The following is a 7,761-nucleotide window of genomic DNA, read 5'->3' as shown; positions in this document are numbered from 1 at the left end:
TGATGGTCCCCCCTCCCCATCCGCCTCACCACCCTCCCTGCCTTCAGTCTACGCCACTCCGCCCCGTCCTTACAAGGCATGGCTTAGTCACACCAGCTGCCTGGACCATTCTTCACTGGTTGAGCTGCCCCCTGTCACGACCAGAAGCCGGAGGCTTCCATCCCTGTACGGCTAAAGAGAAAGAACCTGACGGGTTAAGTGGGCCAAAATCCAGGGGGATCTCGAGATGAAGTGATCAAAACAATGCAGATATTTAGACTAGAAAACACAGAGAGCAGTACTGATTAGTTAGGAAGAAGTTATTAACTTGGTGTCATTTGGAGAAATATTATGGGGGAAAAAATAGACATTACTATGCTTTAAAGAAACGCACCAACAATTGTACATTTATTATGTGTAAAACACTTTCATATTAAAACAATGATCCATTAAAATATTTAATATATGTATTTTTTGTACATAGACTTAATATTATGTTATATTAAATTATGTTAAACAACTGAATACTAGCTGTTATTTCAATACATACATATTTTAATATAAATATCAAAACTATATGTTACTTAAAATATTTATAAATATTTAATACATATTTGTCATATTTTACATCACTATGATCAATAGGTTATGGCAACATATATTTTTTACATTGCTTTAACTCTGCTTTAATTTATATTTCAAATGAACCAGACTGTATAGATTTAATTGATGCAATCAGAATTCCAGTACAGATGTTCAATCAGCTGTTCAAGGAAACCAACCAACCAACCAAACCAAAAAACACAATGCAGGCATTTAGAGCCTTACAATAATCCTTTTCTACCCTGACAGAATTTGTTACATTTCAATTTTCTTTGAAGTAGTTTTCGGCACATTTGATGGCGAGCTTCGAAAGCACAGCATTATCGGCGCAATAATGAGTCTTTTCAAGCTGTTTATAAATTTCAAAGATCTCTCTCTTGTAGAGCACAGATTGTGTGGTCTGATTGGGTCACTCCCTCAAGAGTCACTTGAAAAATCCACGGTGTATTTGGTCTAACTCTCGATACTATGTGCAAGCAATGCTAAGACTTCAAGGCATTTGCTTTGTCGTGGAATCTGCTTAGGTTTAGTAAGCATCAAGAAGTCCTCGCACACACGTACGCACCCTTTCCACAAAAACGTTCCCCAGTGGTGAAATTGAAGAACGGGCGACCCATCCACTAAGCAAACAGAATGAACTAATGGATCAGGCATCTTCTCCTCCCATTCCAATTATCCAGAGCCATGTTAATAATATGGCCTCATCGGTAAACGCGGATGCTAATACAGATAATCCCTTACATACATATACATATCACATTCAGACCGGTCACTTAGCCACCGAGCCACCCAAGCAGTCAGAGTGCAGGAGTTGAGACCGCCAACAGAGAGAAAGTGCATCCTTCAGGTTTGAACAAGCTAATGGGGAATATGTAAATGCTGTGGGGGCTTATGAGATTACCACTTGTTTGATAGTTATTACAGGTGTTAGTAAACCAGTTAATGCTGGTCCATTCAAACCCTGATTGATCCCTTAATACAGGCGTTTGTGGCCATGTTTGCCCTGAATTGTGCTGTGGTGGGTCCACACTGTGTACTCAATACTCACACAAAGTTCCTCTCAGTTTCCAACTTTTCTTTCCATTTCTCTGGCCTCTGAACACAGTGACGTGATAACATGCCTGGAAATATTCACTAAGATGAATTCTATTGCATAGATTTGATGCTTTTCCAGATGCAATACCTCGCAGTTCTTCTGTGAAAGTATCCTTCTTATATTTCCTTGCATTGGAAGGCGCTTGCGAGTTAAAGAAGTCATTAAGCTTATCCAGACACTACAAAAGAAAGATTTTGCAATGGCAAACAAGAGTGTCAAATCAAACAGAGATTTGCCAAAGAGGCTTTAGCGAGTTGGTGAGGTCCATACCAATTTGGAGATTTCAATGCTCTCTTTCTTACTCCTGGGAAAATCACTGGACTTGTTGGAAGAGGACAAAAGCGTTAAATATGAAGAGAACAACTCCAGAACATTATATGAGATTCAGCAAAACATTCCACAAAGCGGAATGCTGAAACTTGCTAAATGTTTATGTGCAACAACGTGAAACTCACTATAGTTTGAGAGTTTTTAACAGAAAGCAGCTGGGTTTGCAAAGGAACTCTTCACTCTTGTTTGAACTGAAACCAAACTAATGCTTCATATACATTAGTAAAACACCATTTTTTATTTCTCTAAACCAACTCAACTACAGTCAGATTTCCCTGTCTGGATCAACAGTTGTCATGACCATGTGAGCCAATCAATTTAAGACAATAAAACCACATGTACTGCAGAAACTCAAGTAAAATCCCTTTGCTCACTGCAATGTCCTTCGCCTGGACTGAACAAAAGTCCAACATTTGCTTGTCGTGGGTTGGAAAGTTCAGCCAAATTACTGAGCAAATTACTAACCAGCAAATCTTTCTTCAAGAGTTCCCACTCTTAATTGAACAATAATAGTTACAATTGTACAAAAGTATTTGGTGAAAGAAAAAGAAACTTTTATATTTTATAGAAAACAGTTTTTACCAAAGGGTTAAAATTAAGTTTTTTTTTAAATAAAAATCTCTTAATTGTACTACAAAACATAATACAATTACAATTAAATTAAGTATTGTAACTAGGCCATTAACCAAAAACTAGAATGAATTAAACCTATTTTTCAGGGAATTAAGAATTTAATTATTTTCAATATCTCAGTTTATGACTGTTATATAAAGCAACACATGTTCGATTAATAATAATATTAACAATATATATATATATATATATATATATATATATATATATATATATATATATAATTGTATTTTTTAAACAAAGAAATGCTATAATAAAGTATAAGTATATTTCAAGTATGAATTAGAATTATTATAGATAATACTAGTCACATTATCACTTTTCCATATATACATATTTCACATAAACACTTCATACACACACACTTGTCTGGTTAACTATCTTTGTGGGGACTCTCCATAGACGTAATGTACTGTACAAACTGTAGGCTATATCCTCTCCCTTTACACTTATCCTACCCCTAAATCTACCCATCACAGAAAACTTTCTGCATTTTTTCTTTTTCCAAAAACATCACTTAGTATGATTTATAATCTTGTTTCCTAATGGGGACATGTCATTTACATTTACATGTCAGTAGGACTGTCAACATAAAGACAGCTGTGAGAGATAATAAATTATTAATTATTTAGAACAGTGTGATCGTAATTAGTGTAGAAATACATTGCAAATTCATGGGAAACCCTACTTAAATAGTGTTAGATGGCTTTAGAATTATGAATTCAAAACACTTTCTCTGCAGGATCCTCGCTGACATCGCCCTCTGCTGGTGCCCTAACAAAATACTATTGTGTACGTATCATGCGAAAGTTTTCAAATCAGCCCAAAATAAGGACATGAAGTCTATTCCCGTTTTAAGACTGGATGGGGATTGTTTTATATTTTAAGGTTTATTTGAAAAAAAAAAAAAACGTTTTCCAATGGTTTCTAATTATTTATTCTTAATGTTCAAATGATTTCAAAGAATTCAATAAATTGCACACAAAAGTAGGCCTATGTTTTAAATTGTAAGGTTTATTTGGAAAAAAATAGTTAAAGACTATCATTAAAAAAAATGTTTATTTTAATGTTAAAATGAGTTCAAATACTTTAGGTAGTTCAATAAATTGCAATATATATATATATATATATATATATTGCAATTTATTGAACTATATATATATATATATATATATATATATATATATATATATATATATATATATAATGCAATATCTCTCTCTCTCTCTCACTCTCTCTGTGTGTGTGTGTGTGTCCTCTTCAAAACAAGTCCAGTGATATCTCTTTTTTTCATTCATATAAATAAAAAAATACATATTTTGTTCATGTTGTAATCCTGATTAAAGTTATTTTTTTTGTGGGGAAGGGAAAATGCATCTTATTTAAAAATACTGAAACAAACCAGAATAGCCGATAAAGATTACATCACTACAAACTTGGCATATATGATTTAAAACCTTTCTACCTTTTATCATCCATCTTCTCATTTACCCACATAATATTGAGATTTAAACTGCGTGAAGGCGCTAGAGTCTGCTTTGTAAATAAATTGTCTCTCGCGCGTTGCCAAAACAAAGCTGTTCCCTTGAGAAAATAGCTAAACACCATGTAATTTTAGCTCTATTGCACCGTTTTAAAATTTATTGTGTTCCGCGACCTTAGGCGAATTAACGCTATGCATTTAAACGTTTTTAGCGGTATGTCGGCTTCTTGTGTTCCTCTTGTTCCAAATGTGGCCAACAACACAAGCCCGCTCATTGTGACATGACGCTATTCCTCCCTCAAAAAGACCAAGAACGATGGGAATTCAAAAAACAAGCTTTATTTTGGAGGTGCCACCTATTTGCGGCTCATAAAAACAATATTTAGGTTGTGCTTGAGCGTTACCTCGCTGAATAGGCCCTATTCATGTGGGGTTAAGAGTGTAGCGTGGGTCCTGTGAGGAGGTAGCGTGGGTCCCTGTGTTTCGGGGAGGAGCTGTCAGGGCTTCGGAGGACACGGAGAATAGGGACCAACCAAAGTCTCTTGCTTGGGTTCGAACTGCGGTGATTTAACTGCATAATCGGATTGAAAGTGAGCCGCGGAATTTATGTCAGTTCACATTTCATCAAACGGCAAGTGTGAATTGAAGTCGACAGAACAGAGGGTTAATCCAGAACTAAAGCCAAAATAATTAGGGGCCCCCCATCTAATCTCCTGCTCATTCTAACACCCTTGAATGACATTAAAATATGGCAACGCTTGCTGTTGGCAGTCAAATGTGTTCCCCAACTTTAAATGGGCCAATCAAAGCCTGGACTTTGAAAGCAGAGGTTTGTTCATAGAATCCATCATAGCTTTGGGTGTCAACAACCACAGCAGTGAATAATTCAGACAAGCTTATTATGTCATGTTAAACATTTAAGACCATCTAGACCATCTCAACTGTAATTCAAACTGAATTTTAAGAATTATCCAATGACAAATATTACATTTTGAGTTTTTATTGGATTATGCCTGGTTCAGATTACACGATTTTAGCCCGATTTTGGCACGATCCGTTTGACGAAGGGTGTCGTGGGGATTGGTAAACGTCAACGGGCGTCGGGACGCAACATTCGATCGTATCATCTCGTATATGTGTCATAGTGGGCGACAACCTACGTCGCGTCTGCCGCGTGGTTGACCAATAGGAGCACAGAAGCTTTTCCGTACACAACTTTCAAAAATGGCGAAACGAAAGAGAGACGATGGTGCTGCTAGGTGGAGTTATGAAATGGAGGAAAGGTTCGTAAGAAAACAATATTTTACCTCAAGTTCTCTTTGGAGGATTGACAGCCCATACTGTCCTCTTCGAGCAATCCAGGAACATGTCCATTGTCGGGTTTTCTTTCTTTTTTAAAAGTTTTTCTGAACACAGGACAGCCAATACAACACTCACCGCTTCATCCATTGTTTGTTTACATTCGTTTCCGGAAGTCACTCGCTACTAGTTTCGCCTTCTCAATGACATCATCGTTAAAGACGGCACGCGATGACTGGTCAGGAAGCAACGTGTAGTCTGACATGTTTCTTGTCCACGACACGACAAGATTTAATGCCTGGTTCAGATTACAAATTTTTTTTGTCTGTTACGATAGTCACTGTGTCAGATTACGCGATTTCGTCTCCTAAAATCTTGTCGTGTCGTGGACACGAAACATGTCAGACTACACGTTGCTTCCTGACCAGTCATCGCGTGCCATCTTTAACGTCGATGTCATTGAGAAGGCGAAACTAGTAGCGAGTGACTTCCGGAAACGAACGTAAACAAACGATGGATGAAGCGGTGAGTGTTGTATCGGCTGTCCTGTGTTCAGAAAAACTTTTAAAAAAGAAAGAAAACCCGACAATGGACACGTTCCTGGATTGCTCGAATAGGACAGTATGGGCTGTCAATCCTCCAAAGAGAACTTGAGGTAAAATATTGTTTTCTTACGAACCTTTCCTCCATGTTATAACATCACCTAGAAGCACCATCGTCTCTCTTCCGTTTCGCCATTTTTGAAAGTTGTGTACGGAAAAGCTTCTGTGCTCCTATTGGTCAACCTCATACATGTGACGGAACCCGTCGTGGACGACCGTTTAAAAAATTAAACATGCTAGTCTTTTTGTCGTGATGTCGTGAAGCATCGCAGACGCGACGTAGGTTGTCGCCCACTATGACACACTATACGAGGTATAGTGAAGGTATGCTTATAGTATTTCCTTTTTTACTCAACAGACAGAGCAAAAATATGATAACACTGGAATTTTTGTTTGTAGGACACGATTCACAAAACAAAAACAAAAAGAGAAACAAAATCTTTTATTCATATGGTAGAAGTTTTGTCGGCTTCTAATAAAGATTTTTTTCTTCACTATAAACTTTTATCTCTTCTTCCTTTTGTTTGCACTCTACATTCAATGTCTAAAATGTTTCACTAAATATTAAAACTTAATAATGCATTGTAAAAGGAATCTTAACTTTTAAAAGTCCATTTGCCAAATCTTAAGCCAAAGTCATTACATGAATACTCTCAAATGCTCCCCAAAATTGTCTTCCCAAAAACTAACCTCATGCTTAGATAAAATCCTAACCAAAGCCATTGGCCACCACCCCAACACTGACCACACCACAGATTTTGCTATGCTGGAATGTAAGTCATTTGCTCCAAAGTAGTGGATGTGCGTCGAACATTGTTAATTGTTCTTAAAGACAGGCTTTTTTTCGAATGCCCTTAGGCCACAATTTACAACTAAGATCCCTTGTTTTCATGCAGCTGCAAGGCTCACAAACTTGCCTTGTTGATTAGATCGAACAATTCAAGCTTATTAAACCTAATTAAAAAAATTAAGACTGAAATTAAGACATTTGTCTGTCCATGTCTGGGAGAGCCGAGGAGAAGCAGGAAGTCAGCCCAGGTCAGGAATGTCAGACAGGAAGTCCTCCCCGTGTTTGGATGACTACTTCTGAAATAGACTTCCTATTCCCTGCGATCGGTAGGGTGGTGTTTTTATTTTATTTAAAGTGGTGATAGGGGAGGGTGACCACAAAACGCACAGCTGCATAGCCCTTAGCTGATAATACATTTGTAAATAAAGGGGGCGGCAAAGTAGATAAACTGCCAGAGGCGACCCTTCTGTATAGCCTATACAGTATATTTGCTCTGTAGTTATATGCATCTCCAACCTTCTACGAGAAGCTACGTCACCCCTTATTTCAGTCCAAAGGGAACTATTAGCCACAGCGGAAAAGCTCTGTTAGTCTGTCTCGGACTTCTGGTTATTGGTGCTCTGCAAAGACAAAGTCTAGTCACAGCTATTTTTAGCACATACTGCTACTAAGGAAGAACGACAAAAGACGTAGCCTTCGAATCTTATATTAGAAGGCTTGCAAACTATCAAAAAGCACAGAACAATCTAAATCGGCTAATGCAAAAAGCTCTCAAGTTGTTTCAAACCTGTATGAATTTCTTTCTTCTGCTGAACACAAAGGAAGATATTTTGAAGAATGTTGGTAACCAAACGGTTGAAGTACCCCATTGACTTCCATAGTAGGAAAAAAAATACTATGGAAGTCAATGGTGTTCAGCAGAAAAAAGAAATTCATACAGGTTTAA

Source organism: Siphateles boraxobius, unplaced genomic scaffold (assembly GCF_051911475.1).
Source record: "Siphateles boraxobius isolate OS27281-9 unplaced genomic scaffold, OSU_SipBor_1 65, whole genome shotgun sequence".
Classification (NCBI taxonomy): Eukaryota; Metazoa; Chordata; class Actinopteri; order Cypriniformes; family Leuciscidae; genus Siphateles; species Siphateles boraxobius.
The sequence above is the reverse complement of the archived record's forward strand: the minus strand, read 5'-3'. Positions refer to the sequence as shown.